Raw genomic sequence first — 16,223 nt, 5'->3', positions numbered from 1 at the left:
TTGAGCGTCGGACGATTAAAGTATTTGGCCCGGTGTGTTACAAAGACTATGAGGAAACAAACAAGAAAGAGAAATAAGAGAAGGAAACGCATGGATCGAGGTCAACCAGATGCGCGTTGGTTTGCTAGATTACTCAGGAAAAAGCGGTTGAGAAAACACAAACAAATAAACAAACAAACAAACAAACGAAGAAACAAAGAAACAAAAGATGTTGAGACACGGTGTCGATGTATGGGTCTTTCTATTCGTTTAAATGTAGCTTTAGTTGAAATAACGCGTGCCAAGTTGAACTTTACAAGCAACGATCGTTGGCGTATGTTGTGGCGAAGTTGCGTGTAAACGTTCTTCCCTGCGGAGCAAGAAAAAGTTTCAGTAAAAAAAAAAAGAAAGAACAGTGATTCGTTGTGAAAGTTTGGCACGCAACAGGACGACGAATTGAGCAGGAAAAAAAAAATCACCGATGATTACGATATTCCCTAATGCGAAATTTGTCCGCAGCTCTATACGTGTTTTCATTTCGCAATATATTGGATAGTCTGGGCAATCTGTGTCCGACGGCACGTTGCAAACGGAGCTAACTGTGGCGCGACTGCGTCGCTAATCGGGAGATCGCGAGAGGCAGCGCGTGAGTGACGCGTGGGCGCGATTCACAGCAGCCGCCGCAGACAGACCTCCGCTCATGCAGCGTTTTGTTTCCATATGTCTGACGGGCGTCACTCTGGCGGCATCTCGTAGCCATCGTAGTCGCAGAGCCCGTCTTGCGCGGCACTACGCTTTTCTAAGCACGCTTTCGACATACCCTCCTCCTCCGCTTTCCGTCTCATGGTTCCGCTGCACCCTCCTCCTCCACTTTCCTCCTCGCGCTCTCTTCGCTATCGCCGTCTTTCATCCCCCGCTGGGCTCGTTCGCTCGGTTACGCCGAGGACGCCGACGGTCGCCGCAGGAACGGGCGCCTAACAGCTGCGCTCTAAAAGAAAAGAGGCTGAACACATTGCTTAGCGAAAATTTACTCCACGTTTTTGACACATCAGAGGAATGAAATGCACTCATGCACGGAGTTCAAAGATGCCTTCTGGTGGAAGTTTTTTTTTTTTGGGGGGGGGGAGGGACTGGGCTTTGCAAGGAAATGTTTTCTTATTGGGTTAGTACAACATGACGAGACACAGACAGACAGACAGACAGACAGACAGACACGCACACACAACACACACACACACACAACACACACCACACACACACACACACACACACACACACACACACACATACATGCATACATACATACATACATACATACATACATACATACATACATACATACATACATACATACATACATACATACATACATACGCGGTGGCTTAGTCAGCTAAGGCGTTGCGCTGCTGAGCACGAGATCGCGGGATCGAATCCCGGCCGCGGCGGCCGCATTTCGATGGAGGCGAAATTGAAAAACGCCCGTGTGCTTGCGTTGTAGTGCACGTTAAAGAACCCCAGGTGGTCAAAATCAATCCGGAGCCCTCCACTACGGCGTGCCTCATGATCAGAACTGGTTTTGGCACGTAAAACCCCAGAAAAGAAGAAGAAACACACATACAGATAGGCGCGTAATGATAAGTTGGACTGACGTCATCGTGGCCGCCATGTTTGGGTGCTAGCACTACGAGAAGCTGCGTCCGTGGCGTCTTATGAAAACGATCTGTCGATAGATAGATCGACTGATTGATTGATTGAGTGATTCATTGATAATTTTTTATAGAATATGCTGGAAGGTCGGCCCGAAGTTCTCACTCGGCATTGGAGAACGGAAATGGGAGTTAAAACGGGAACTTAAGAGATAAAAATGATAATGACGAAAATGGTGGTTTGAATGAAGCTTAACTGCGAAGTCTATTTAAAGTCTTAAATCCACGGAGACCACTCTCGTGCAGGAATTTGAGCCTTTAGAGGAGGCCCCGCCGACGTCGAGGGTCCGGCCAACGACCCAAGAGAGGCTGATTGTCGAAATCCGGCAAGTGCTTTCTGCCAGTGATTGTCCTTACGTTGAATACTGCGGGTCCAGAGGTACGCAGACTTAGTTATTTAAGACGGGACAAGCTGCTTCCCTGCCTTTGTGCCTTACGTCGTGAGATGGCTTATGTGGCCCGCCAGTTCGACGTATACAAAGAAAAACGCCTATTCACAGCCTACTCAGGAAGGGTTTCTACCACATTATAGCTTCCGAGCCGTGAGGTTACCTAAGGGACCGCGGAATGATCATGAAATGAGTTCTATACGCCGGCTAAGCGCCTGCAGGGCTTTGTGTATTGGTTGAATAAGTTCCAAGACACGGAGTTGGTCAACGTTTGGTGAAACACTCGTGCGTATGAGACGCTCATGCAGAAAAAATTGCCGGCCAAGCATGCCGGGCACAGACAACCTGTTGCAATACCATCACGGTGGCCAGATGACTTCACAAGTTTCGCATGTTGAGCTTGTTGTCCTTTATTTTCTTCTAAAGTTCCGACTTCACGAAGGAACAGGTTTCGTTTGCACGGGTGGACCCGGAAGACCCACCTGGGCTGTTGCCTCGAGTAAACACGAGCCATTCAAACGAGTCACGTAACGTAACGAACACTGCTGCGCGCACTGACACGTGACCGAGTGCGTCTCATTCTTTATAGATGCGTGCACAAAGAATGCACAGGCCATTTTTCACGACGCGAGGTCTTCGGGTGTCCTCGCGAGCTGTTACTTTGTCGCTAAGTGCAGAACGCTTCCATTGGCGAAGAATTCAAGCTGGGTCAGCAGTTAAAAAAAAAAAATGGGAGCAAGAACAATCTTGTAATGATTGGTACTCTGTTTTAGATGCAAGTTAAAACGCGCACGTCGGCGAAAGGATTTTTTTTTTCAGCGTTGCGAGTGCTTTGTGCTTGTCACGATTAGTGAAGAAATGTTCGGACAAAATCAGCTGATGGAACGCGAGAAACCGTGGAGGTTCTGTAACACAGAATGCAGGAAGCCAACATTCATGCGATGGTGAAGTTTAACTAATAGATTTTAGCGGTTATTTATGAAAATTTGGAACTTCTTGAATTGTTTCGTAGCGCTTGTGTAAGATGTACACATGTACAGACGTAAGTTAAGATCATATAGTGCGTAAACGCCCACTGCAGGGATTTGCGTATTGGTTGAATAAACTACTCACGGTGAAACTAACCTTTGCTTATGTCGACTAATGCGAAGCATTCTTATACCAGTCAACCAAGTTATTGCCGCGTATCTGGCCATCTTCGTGGGGCGATCCCGAATATCGTGCAGATAGAGCAGCCAGTAAAAAGAAAGAAACCATGGTTCGAATAGCCATCGTGCATAGCTTCTGCCAAAATGAAATATAAAGCTTTGTGTCCCAAAAGAAAGTGCGTAGAACTGCATAACTAAGCATGACATCATTGTGCTTCTTGAGAAGCTGTTTTTCATCAAGGGCTGGACACCCCTTGCTCTACATTTGAGGTCGCACTTGCAACAGTGCGAGGGTCCACTCGATTCGCTCGAGTGTGGTATCACTCTGCTCGGGTCGCTCCCACGGTGAACGCTCTAGTCGCCGTCGTGCAATCTGGGCCACCCGAGCAAAGAGTTGGTCGCCTTGCACTGCGCTGTAATCAACAGAAGATTGACCACGGATGGGATGGCTCCTCATTAATGAAACGAAGAGCCGCGCGCGGGGGGATCTAAGCGTTCAGAAGCTGTCGCTGGTGTTGAATGTTGAGTCGTATTTTGGCAGATCTCGCTGCAGAATCACCGCCACGGAAGCTGAACTTGTATAGGCGTGACTGAGCCTAAACATGTCGGCGGACATTGTGCACCTCGTGTAGAAGTAGTAATGTGGCCTGTTTGAATTGAACTATGGGGCCTTACGTGCCAACACCACGATTTGATTATGACGCCGCTGTAGTGGGGGACTCCGGATTAATTTTGACCACCAGGGGATCTTTAACGTGCACGGGGCAGTGCACTGGACAAAGGCATTTTTTGCATTTCGCCCCCACCCAAATGCACAGATGTAAGACACGACGCCGGGTTGGCCATTTTAGTACGACTTCGCGTCAAAGACACGGTTTTCGCTCAAGGACGTTGAAGGTCGACTGAACGATAAGACATATAAGGCTTTCGCCTTAATAACACACAGACAACACAGTAAAGGAATACATACGTACACCCACATTACCTAACACGTTTCTTTGTGCTATAGTAATAGGTCGGCATGCTCGCTCATAAGTACACTGACTCGCTCCGAACTCATTTCATCGACGTGGATCAAAGATCACACTGTGAGTGAGTGACGAAATGTGTGATTGCGTGTTGGTCGGCGAATAGCTAAGCGCCGTCTAGCGAGATATGACGCCAGTGTGAGTATTCGTGTGTGCTGGTAACTGTAAATGAAAGCGAGTAACAAATCGAGTGAGTGTCGGTGAGTGAGAGCAGACGTGAGGGAGTTCACGGTTGGTGCAACATTGAAATTATCGTCACAGCGCGGGCAGACGAAATTAGAGCAAGATAACGATGATGACTATCCTTCAAAACATACACGTGTACGAGTATACCCACAATGGGGCACAGACCAAGGAAGGGGTGGTTTGTATACACGGATAACTGCTGGAACGAATGAAGAACTGGAAAAAAAGTAAAACTGGGAACGAACGACTAATGTGTACTTGAGAAGTTGGACCAGATAAATGGATGGTTATGTTCAAAAGAAATAAGAATAAGGTTCACTAAACAACATAGACTGCAAGAAATTTAAAATTATAGTATAGATAGTTAAGGAAAACAGGGATGAACATGATAAATGTTTTGCAGCTTAAATGAAACCACGCACAGCGTCAAACATGTGCACCATAGCGAGACAGCGCTGCCGTGTCCTCCCTGGTTACTTGCTCCGTCTTCGTCTGCTCGCGCTGTAGGTATACACACTCGCAACATCCGTGTCGCCGCCCTAAATCAACGCGCGCACGCTGAGAAAAAGAGAGAGAGAGAGAGAATAAAGAACGTGTATAGGGGGGAAGAGGTATACAGTGCGGGGAGAAGTTGCACGGTATACATAAAATGCTTTACGAGCAAAGCTCGTTTGATTCACGGTCGCACTGGCATTGAGACTCGCGACAGCGCAGTTCGCAACGCAGCAGCAGCGCGACCCGGCCGATAACATCGGGTGCTATTTTGACGTCCGGCACCCACCAAGTTCGAGATGGGTCCCACTGATGCTGGCGGGTAAAAAAGAAAGGACCTCCTTATTTATTCTCTTCCAGAGACACACACACACGCGCGCGTGCGCGCGCGTACTATAGACACCCAGCGCGAAATAAAACCAAGGGAACTGTCCCGAGGCGGTGTACACGAATACGTCTTCGCGCTCGCCTTGTGTATGTATAAATAAGGCACTGCAGACGACGAGCAGTGCCGACGACTGGTTACACTAGCTCCCGGCGCAAATAAAACGAGGTCCTAATGACGCGGCCGCGCGAGGCCGCTATCGTGGTTTCTCATCAGGGATGGCCGATGGAGGAGGCAACGGTGTGTTTTATAGCGCGCAAGAAAGTTTGCGACAGCGCGAAAAGAAACAAGTAAATAAATAAGGAAGATAGAAGGACAGACCATACGAAGCGCGGTCGGTGCGGTCGAGGCTTCACAACTTTTCGGAGCAGCCACGTGTTACTCGGTAAACAACATGCATGGATTTCTAAGTTCGAGAAGGAAACCCGAACCTAAACCACGTGAGCCTAGGAGACGGAGAGAATGAGTAAATAGAGTGGGTGACTGCACGCTCAACTCGATGAATTCTACTGGAAGAGGTGCATAACCATGGATGCTAACCAAAAAGAAAAAGAAAAGATCATGGCAATCTGTTCTGTATGCACCGCAAAGTCTGTTGATGCGACAGCATTTAAGAAACCACCAATCCTTATTTTTCTTACCCATGCCCGCTATAATGATCGTATCAGATTTCCGCTTCCGCAGTGAATGCGCTGCACGGATGTAAACTTTACGATGTCTCGTGTTTTTTTTTTTATCTTTTCTTTTTTATATTTCCCGCTCATTTCGGTGCTGCATTACTCTGCTTCATCGTTTAAAGACATTTTTTTCAACGTGAGCTCCCTAAGCATTGCCATAATGCGTCCTAAACTGTTGCGAATACAACTGAGCACGTGAGGCAAAGTTTCCTACAAAAGAAATCAATCACCAGGGGCCAATCTGGCGCCATAGTCTCTAGGGATCCGAAACGCTGGCGGTTCAGCAAGTATAGGACTGATTGACAGTGCTTCGTGAACCTGCCTAAGCTTCTTCATTCTACTTTCAAACGACCTTGTGACTTTACAAAGTGACCATATTCGACGAAACATTGGGTTATAAAAACACAACGATTCGCAACAATTACGAACGTTCTCGGAGTCCCATTACCTTCGAGCGTTCAGGAAGATAGATGCACGACTGGTTAGAAATTTAGGCCAACAATAAAGAGGCGGGTAAAGCGAAATAAATCAAGACGCAAAAAACGCATGAAGCTCGCAAGTTCGAAGGTTATACAAATCCACTCACTGTACTTATAATTCACAGAGTAGCTGAACGACAGTGGCGCCAGATTTCCCTCTAGTGACATGGACAGGAAATTCTCACCAGCACTGCAGAAGCGACGCCAAGTGATATTCGTAATTACGCGCATAAAGCACAGAGAAGAGTTGTACTACCCCCCCCCCCCCCTCCCGGCGGTGGAAAGGGTCTCCACGAGTGCAGTATACAGCCCGCTTGTGCACGTTTGGTTCCTAAGCAGACTGTTTTGACTGAAATGATAACTATACGACATCGGGCGTGCGTGCATTATAGTAATGTCCGCGGCACTCTCGTCAATTTACTGGGTATATACAGCGACACACAGACTCAAGCGAATCTTTACCAGGAGGTATATATATATATATATATATATATATATATATATATATATATATATATAATGACAGGTCGCTACGCCCGCCGTATACCGTATCGGCGCAACCCCCATCTGAGATCTGATAAGCGCGGTAATGGTCGATTACCATCTCAAGGACGCCAGCTCGCGGCTTAGCCGAAAAAAACCCGGCCCGAGAAAATGCGGTCAGGCTCCGCGGTGGTTTTACGGGGGCATGTTTGTTACTGGCGCAGAAAAGAAAGAAAGAAAGAAAGAAAGAAAGAAAGAAAGAAAGAAAGAAAGAAAGAAAGAAAGAAAGAAAGGAAGAAAGAAAGAAAGAACGTCTGCAAAGAGCTACGTTCTTTCTCTGACCTCGTGCAAAGAACTCAAGGTACCTATTCAATCTTCATTTATTTACTTTAAGGTTGAAGTGAAGTGGTTAAAGGAACTAGAGTAACATTAAATGTTCTAAAATCTCCTCTTATCATTTATTTGACAACGAAAGAGTTGACTAATTCTAGACTAAACTAGAAGTGTTGGCAACCACGCGAATTTTATCACCGGCTGGTACAATTACAAAAAATAATTGGCGCTTCTTTTTAAATTCTGTACTCGGTGAGCTGAATCATTCGAAGGAGGCACTTACACGAGAGATCGACTAATGAACGTTTAAACTAATCGTCATGGGACAGGTGTTGCGAGTGATGAATTGAAATCAGTGAGTTCCCAAGACGCGGTTCAATTAGAGTGCATTTTAAAACCCAGAACCACATTTAAGATTAGCGTGGCCAAAAAAAAAAATTAATGTTATTTCACTTATAACTGCATGTGTACGCCAGCCTTTACAGGCTATAGCTTCCTTTACGAACATGTTCCGCTTTCTGTTTTTATATGTTCACTTAGAATATATTTAGGTGTAACGCCTGCGCACTACGCCCCACAATTTGAGTAGCGCGTATGAATCGTACGATCCGAACTGTTGCCAGCTTCACAATTCCTTCCAAGCGGGAATATACCTTGCCAACTTACCGGCTCAAATTCTCAAATTGCAATATGCGTTCTCATAAAGTGATTAGTTATGAAATTATTCAACTAAATATATTTAATTATTCAATTGTGCGTTTCGATTTCTTGTCCAGGTTATTCGATCGCTGCTTCGAGTAGTCCAACTCAGAAACTAGTTTAGACTGACGAAGTATTCATTCAAAGCTCCGTTTTCTTTTTCTTTTTTGATTCGTTTTTTGGTAATTTGGCGGTGATATGCTGAGAATTAGGGGCAGAAATGAGGGTCGAAGTTACATTTTTTTTTAAATTTCGCACTGAAACTTCGGCGCCGTTACACCAATGTGACGTCACGGATTTCAAAGCTCTCTTGTTTCGTATTTGGGGTGGATGTGTCTCACTTCAAATTCTTGACACCTGCTAAGTTCCGTTTTTATGTCCTTTGAAGTACAATGCAAAGCATCTTTACTGATTACGATTTAACAAGGCCCAAGAAGACGCCGCCAAAATGCATGACGTCAGAGCAAACTAGGGCGGGAACTTCATTGTGGCGTCGCCACTAGTCATTTCTTCTTGCGCGTTTTCTGACTTATCGAGGCTCTTATTAGGGTAAGAGTGTCTTTTCTGGTATTGTAGTAAGGTAACCAATACTGATACTGCGCAAATAAATTGTTCTTATTAGGATTAATTCGGATTAATTTTGATCACTTGGGAGTTAAAGAACAAGCACGCATACGCGCATCTTCGCATTTCGCCCTATAGTCGAAATGGGGCTTCAGTGGCCGGGAATCGAACCTGGGAACATCGTGCTTATACCGCGGCGAGTACTCGCCCTTGGATCTGAAGCCGAAGTACTTTGTAAGGTAACATCTTACCTTACAGTGTAATCTTACCTCAAAGGCAACAGTGCAAAAACGAAACAGCCGTGTGTATGTGTATGTGTGTGTGTATGTATGTGTGTGTATGTGTGTATGTATGTGTGTATGTGCGTGTGTATGTGTGCGCGTGCGTGTTTATGCATGTATGTGTGTGTGTGAGTGCGTGTGTATGTATGTGTGTGCGCGTGTGTATGTATGCGTGTGTGCGTGTGTATGTATGTGTGTGTGCGTGTGTATGTATGTGTGTGTGCGTGTGTATGTATGTGTGTGTGCGTGCGTGTGTGCGCGTGTGCGCGTGTGTGTGCGCGTGTGTGTGCGCGTGCGTGCGTGCGTGTGTCAGTAGCGCACCCAGGATCTCTGCCGGGGGGGGGGGGGGGGTTGACAGTTTGCCAATACCATCTAAACAGCACTAACTTCAATTTCTTCACGGGAAATTGTCAAAAAATGCCGACGATTGCGCGTCTTACATCTGAGTTGCAGTACTCAAACGCGCAAGGAAAGAAAAGGGGTTAAACAAAAGGGGGAGTGAGGTCGGCCTCAGGGGGGGGGGGGGGGGGTTACAACCCCCGAAAACTCCCCCCCCCCCTCCCCGTCGGTGCGCCACTGGTGTGTGCGTGTGCGTGTGTGTGTGTGTGTGTGTGCGCGCGCGCCCCCTACTCGCTTGTTCTGTCTTTCGTGCCGTTCCTTCGAATATGGATACATTGGAACTCTTATACGTGGTAACCAGCACCCACGACGGTGGCACCCCGGCACCCGAGCTGCTTATATATAATTAGGATCAATCACGTATAAGTGCAGGAAGCGCACTGCAGGGCGGCAGCCGCGTAACCGAGCCGGCCGGGAAACGTACAACCACCTCGTTACCGTGGGACAAAACGCGCCGTGCGCGCCACACGGCGGCGATAGGCAGAAACGACTACTCGGCGCGCGCGGGCTCGCGCGATGTAACCAACAACGCTCCCGAGGAGATAGATGCATGCCCTCAGGATAAACTCCTATAACGGCCGTCGTCTTTAGGCTGATAGGACAGTTATACGAGTTACAGAAGCGACGCTCGTTCGCTCGTCCGTTCGGGGCACGTGGGACAAACCCGACAGGCGCGGCGTTCCCGTCGCCTTCCGTCCCACAGTGGTCGGTCGCAGCACCTCGATGCCTGCATGCTCCGTATCAAGCACACTACGTGAGTCTCGCGAGACCCAAAAACCCCTTTGAACCTTCGGCCCTGCATCTTGCCCTTCTGCTTTTTATTCTACTTCTTCAATCCTTTGAGAGCTATCCTTCTCCGCTTATTTCTCTTTTTCTTCTCTCTGTTTTCCTCTGCTTGTCAAGCCGGCAAGTCGTATTTACGGCCGAAGAGCGGATGCAAAGAAATCGTGGCACGGCTGCTGCTGTTTTTGCTGCTGATGTGCAGGAGGCGAAGGTTCGTAGCGGTGAAGGCAGGTCGCTGCCGAGGGTCTGGCGGCATTATTTCATTATTTCTCTTTATACTTGCTCTTCTTCCTCTCCGGTTTTGTTTATATTCATTTGCAAAGCCACGAAAACTGCCTGATCGGGAGACGAACCGTGTGAGGGCTTCCCGTGCGATGTTGATGATAAGACACGTGCGAGCGCCGGCGTGAGCAACAAACAAACAAACAAACAAGACAAGCAGTGGTGCGAACGGCATCCCGGTGTTGGCAACGAGCGCGTAACACGCCCGCGAATCGTAAGGGAACCGGAAATAAAAAAGAAATCCTGAAAAAAAAAGGAAGAAAAGACAGAATGAGCAAGGAAAGAAAAGGCAACACCGGTTCCTCTGAAGAATCCACGGCGCGGCGACGTTTTTTCTTGCATCGTCCGAAACGCGTCGTCCGAAAGACTCGCCGGGTCGCGTCCCCGACTTGCACAGGGACTTCTCTTCAAGACTTCTTATCCAAGCACGAAACCGCTAATCCGAAGGAAGGTACGGTGTTCAAAGGATGCGCGAATGAGAGGGTTACCGGCTCAGAGCGTGATATATATTATACCAACCCCGTTCACTCAAAGAACAACCGCCTTCATTTTTCTTTTTTAACTCCGTTGTCGCACTGCCTGCGTCTGTGTATACTTTGTATAATGCTATAGATTCAAAGGCGCTTGGCGAAACCTCCTCGAGAGGCAGGGAAGCACGCCAGTTCCGAGCTTATCTCTTTCTGTACAATCGGCCCGTGCATTCCGTGTGACGGGCAGAGAGATTCGAAATAAAGATAAGAACGAGGCCCTCCGCGAAGAGCGTCGGTCGTTTTGTAAAAGTCGCTCAAGACGCCCTCATGCATCTCTACACACCAAAGCAGCGGCGGCTTCTGACCGCGTAAATTAGCGTGAAACAAGCTCGTTCGGCTTTTTCCGACAGCTTGTAACGGAATATGCATCGCCTCCCGTCGCGCAACATATACTCCGGCGGGACGCGGATAAATGACTCCGATATGCAAAGGAAGTCCGGATCCCGTGGTGAGCTTGCGCTGCGCGAACGCGTTAGAAAAAATGTGCTGGGATTCTGAAGCTTATGCTGCAGGGAGACGAAGATCGTGACCCGAACCTGTATAGACCAGACGTGCTTCGTTGTAGTACCGGCCCTTCGAAGGGGTTGAAACATTGCACCTAACTATTCGAACGCAAATGGCTGTGTGCTAGACAGATAGAGAGAAAGAAAGGTAGGGAAGTGAACCAGACGCGCGTCCGGTTTGCTACCCTGCACTGGGGGAAGGGGGTATAGGGGATGAAAAGAGAGAGAGAGAAGAGAGATAGAGCACAGTTTCGAGCACGTTTGATCGTTCGCACCGAGTCTATACACAAGGTCGCCAAGACCTGCCGACTTGAGGTACTGCAATAACGCTTTCGTGGCTTTCTGCGTCAATGTATACAGCCATTGCAGCAATGATTGTACGGAGTTTCTAAAGAAAACAGTGCAGTAAAGAAAGATGTTTCTTTTTAGGCAGCAAGTTATTTCGAGCCATGGGCACTAAAAAAAGAAAAAAAAAAGACAGAAAATTGGCGCGATAGTCAGTTATTAACCCAGTAATCAAACATTCTCACGAATTAACGTTTAAATTCATTACTTTAGAATGCATGTTCCGATAGATGAATTTCGCGACGAGTTTCACTACATCACCGCTGTCGCATGCTGGTATAATTGTAGTTCTTAATGGGTTGATCAGCGATTGTCGTACTGTATTAGGTGCACTTTCGCAACGTGTCACCGAAAAATTAATCTAAAGCAACATTTTTTCATTTCTGCAACAAGTGCACTGCTTTTAAACATTGCTTATAAGTCTTCCCCGTAACCACCGGGCCTCGTACAGACCGGGTTATCAACTGTCACATATACTCCTAAATCTTTCCGATCAGGCCCTGATATCTGTTAAGCAGGGATCACGTACCGAAGGTCACTTAACTTGCGGGGTTGTTCCTTGCGATATCGCTGACCCATTCGAAGCTCTCTGTTCAATGTATCCGCGTGGCGAAAGAGTGCATTAAGGGAAAAAGTGGTGGCACGGTTTCGTTTGCTTATCACGAATCATCGGACGGCCACGAAGAGAAGTCCACGTATGCGGTAAGTTGTATGCGGGTGAAGACGCCAGCTGCACTCGCATCCCGAACGTTGTTGTTTCTTTCCCAACTCGGCGTGCCTGTCGTTGACTCGACGACGTATATGCAAAACACGTTTACCTTTACAAGTTTCATTTCATTAAATACTTCATGACCCACCGCTTTTTTTTTTTTTTTTTTTTTTTTGGGGGGGGGGGGGGGTAAAACACAGCCTTGACTCTGAAGACCATCGGACAGAAGCAGCTGTCAGAGGAAGCGTCGCGTATACTCCCGACAGCAGTGTGCTTGGACCGTGGTCGTGCCCTGATAAGCACAGGTGCTTAACAGATGCCCTTCGCGACATCTTCGTGGACAGCAATCTCACGGAGTGTCGCTGAGTGCCACTTACGTGTTGTGCGCTCCACTTATTCCACTTATTAGATTTACGCGCAAGTTTCGATGAGGATCATCCCAGTGTGATGTGGCGACTGCAACCAAAATAACTAGAGCGCGTGCTTCCAGAGCCGATGCCAGCGACGTCGCTGTTTATACGTGCTGTTTATACGACATTGTGCTATAGTGTGCTTGTTTTATTATTTTAGTTATTTGTTATTCTCTCTCTCTCTCTCTCTCTCTCATTTTTCCCGAGTAGTGTTTGAGAATTAGGATAGCCGGTCCTAAAGAGACCTACCTAGCTTGCCATTTTTCTTCACTTAACAATGAGTAATGAATAACCGGCGTCAAGTAACACTTTATAGGACCAAAGCTCTGACGTCTCTCCTCAAATACCTTTGAAATGTAAAAGTTATTTGATTAGAGAAACTGGGGCTGAAGCAATTCGAACGAAATCTATCGAATTTAAAGGATTTAAAGGGAACGCGTACTAGGCGTTCAGCCGACCCGCTGGACAGTTAGCAGTAGCAACATAGAGGCTAAGAAAAAGGCTGAGGCTGAGTGCGAGGCGGGCCGCGGGCCGGATGGCCTGAGGCTCCGACCTGCGACTCTCCCACGTTGGCCCCCAACCTGCAGCTCGGACCCGCGACCCTGATATCCGCTCTACCCCCTACGAAGATAAAGTCATATTTTGCTGATACATCGCCACATAAGTGTGTTTAGGTCCTAAAATAACTAGCAAGAATTGACACAATTTGCGACATAATAAAATGAAAACTAAACGCCAAATTTCACAACTCTTTATTAGCTCAATGCCCCCCTCCTCCGTCAAAACGAGAAAGAGAGAGAAAGAGAAGATGTCAGGATTCTGTTAACACTATCTCTTACGACGCTCGACGCTTAAAGCGAATAAAGTATTCTTATAATATTCGAGCTTTAAACATATACAATGATATTTTGTGAATGGAATTAAGCTTTTCAAAACCACGTAACCGAGGTCTTACAATTACAAGTAAAACGTAACTTGACAAGTTTACTTTACTAAAGGTTCAAACACAAGCTCGAAGCACACGTATACTTTTAGCACTGGACAAAGCAGTAAAATCATAAAAAAAAAGAACGGTTGAATGAATTTTAGACGCAATAGTAGCAACGGTTTGAAATACATTTATTCAACTTCATTCAAAACAAGGTCGAGTTCTTCTTCAGGCGCTGTCCTCTATAACCACGTGTTCTTCAGTTCCCATAACAAGCGTTTACCTGTGCTCTCGCGAGCAAAATTTTGGAGACCACAGATGTTGCGGGAGAAAAAAAGTCGGCAATGAAATGGTAAAGCCCCGTTTGCGTCTTCGAACAATGCAATGCACTGACAGAATTCGACGTTGCAGTACGCGTCGTAGAATATTTTTCTTCGTTTTTTTTTTTTTTTTTTTTTTTTTGCTGATGCCGTGGTCTCTATACATTTGCTCCCGAGAGCACATGTCTAAGGTGAATAATGTTATAAACCGCCAGAACAAGCAGTATATTCCCGTAAAATGTACACGCGAAATATTTTAACACCCCTCTGGGTGTTTAAAGTGCACTTTGTTTGTCCCACGACTAATACCCTCACCCTTGAAGAAGAAGATCGAAGTGTTAATGGGGACAAATGGTGTTTTTTTTTTTGCTTTTGTTTAGCAGCTTTTTGGGGGCAAGTCAACGGAGATAATGACAGCGATTGACGACACGAAAACTGCACGCAATAAACTTGAACAGTCATCGATGTCGAACCCTGGTGTCAGATAATTCTGTGCACAGCGGGTGGTCAGAATTAGTATGCATATTTCAGTTACGTTTTCTCTCAACGCAAGTACAGTTTGAGCTCGCTGTCGGGGACAATAGTTTTTTACAGCCTAAAGAGTACAGGTTTTAGCCATGGGATAATACACCAACCCTAAGAGCGCAATAATGTTTAGAGAGTACAGTACAGGGACGCATTTTCTGGATATTTGGCCACAGATGTCCTACAGCTATCTTTTCTTTTTAACCATGCGCAACTGCACATGACTGTCTCTGAAGGGAAGCTGTGCTCATTTGTTAACCAGTTCTTTTATGAGCTATTGAAGTGTGATTACAGGGCGCTCTAGATACGTATGCGACCAGTTTGAGAATAGATCACTTCAAATGCCATACACTTGACACAAGCACAATTGCAGTACATCACTTGTGGCTATCCTTCAAGCAACTGCACTGATGTAATTAATCAGACAATTTCATAAATGAAGAACGCAGTTAAGCGGCTTGGTGTACCCAAAGTGTCGCATGTCAGCAACAGTGCTAATGGCGCGGTACCACGCAGAACTCCGTGCTATAGGGTTCTTTCGTCCGCCAAAATCCGATAACTCTGACACGGCTATTTCTCAAACTCCTCGTTGCCATACACTCGCTTGAAGGATGAAAACCAAGAAGAAAACACAAAGGCTGTCGTGGAATCTTTCCCAAGTATACTTGAGACGGAAAATGAATAATGTGACAAACACTGAAAATGATATACGTCGCTTCACGCAGGCCCAAGCAAATTATGCATACCTCGCTGACATTTTTTGGAAGAAAGCCCAGCAAACTATCACCCCCACTCCCTCTTCTGAGCTTTCGTTCAGAGAGCCTCCGCTTCGACCACGCCTGCCAGTTATATTTCTGGACGTGGTAGATAACGCCCCCGGAGAAAAGTGCTGTGATTCCTTTTATCTGCGTTTGCATTCCGCATTAATCATTTCCCGCCTCTTCAGCAACCTTCACTAACATTCCAAGAGGGGAAAAAAAGATCAATAAAGCAGCGCGAGAGCTGCGAACGAACTGGCGTTATAGCAATAAGTGTTGAGTCAGCTCTCCAGAATGTCAAAAACTTCTCCGGGAGCGCAGCCAAGCGCACACGCCAGATAGCCGGCAGAGAGCTAAGTCTAGCCCAGTCAGGAGAACGCACGGCTTCATAAATCCGACACGTTGATCATCGCGTGATACTTCTTTCTCATCTTGATTGGCATTGGCATTCGGGACGTTCTCAAGAGCCCCGCCGACGCATAATTTTCAGTGCCGCTCGTAATTTTACTTCGTATTCGGGCTGTCGGGACAGTAGAGAGTTCCAACCTGCCCGTATCGTACTAGTTTGCAGAATACCGAAACACCGGAAATACAGACGCGCACGTCAGCGGTGGTGCTGCCACCTTGCGACGCTCAGATCAACTAAAGCACACAGGATATAAGTGAAACGGCCATGTTCTATACATATCTGCTGGCGAAAAGGTGCTGACAGCGATGAGTACGGTGCACTTCTTTTCCTGTCATGCTTTTTTTTTTTTCGTTTTTGCTGTCTTACCACGCCTTCAACTTAGGCAGTTGCGTTGAATTAAGCACATAGAGTGCCACATGATGCGGTGAAAAGGTGGTCAGCTGTCCGTCGAGCTAACCAGATTAGCCTAAGTGACGACGCAATACAGAAGAAT

At 46.7% G+C, this 16,223-nt stretch overlaps 1 protein-coding gene across 1 annotated transcript in view; it reads right to left on the bottom strand.

Moving 5' to 3' along the window:
* Positions 1-16,223, bottom strand: part of LOC119461164 (GATA-binding factor A-like) — a 66,410-nt gene that overhangs the window by 49,344 nt on the left and 843 nt on the right. The gene's annotated exons all lie outside the window — the stretch shown is intronic.

The sequence above is a fragment of the Dermacentor silvarum genome, chromosome 8, assembly GCF_013339745.2.
Source record: "Dermacentor silvarum isolate Dsil-2018 chromosome 8, BIME_Dsil_1.4, whole genome shotgun sequence".
Taxonomy (NCBI): domain Eukaryota; kingdom Metazoa; phylum Arthropoda; class Arachnida; order Ixodida; family Ixodidae; genus Dermacentor; species Dermacentor silvarum.
Note: the sequence above shows the minus strand (reverse complement) of the source record. Positions and strands in the feature narration are given on the sequence as shown.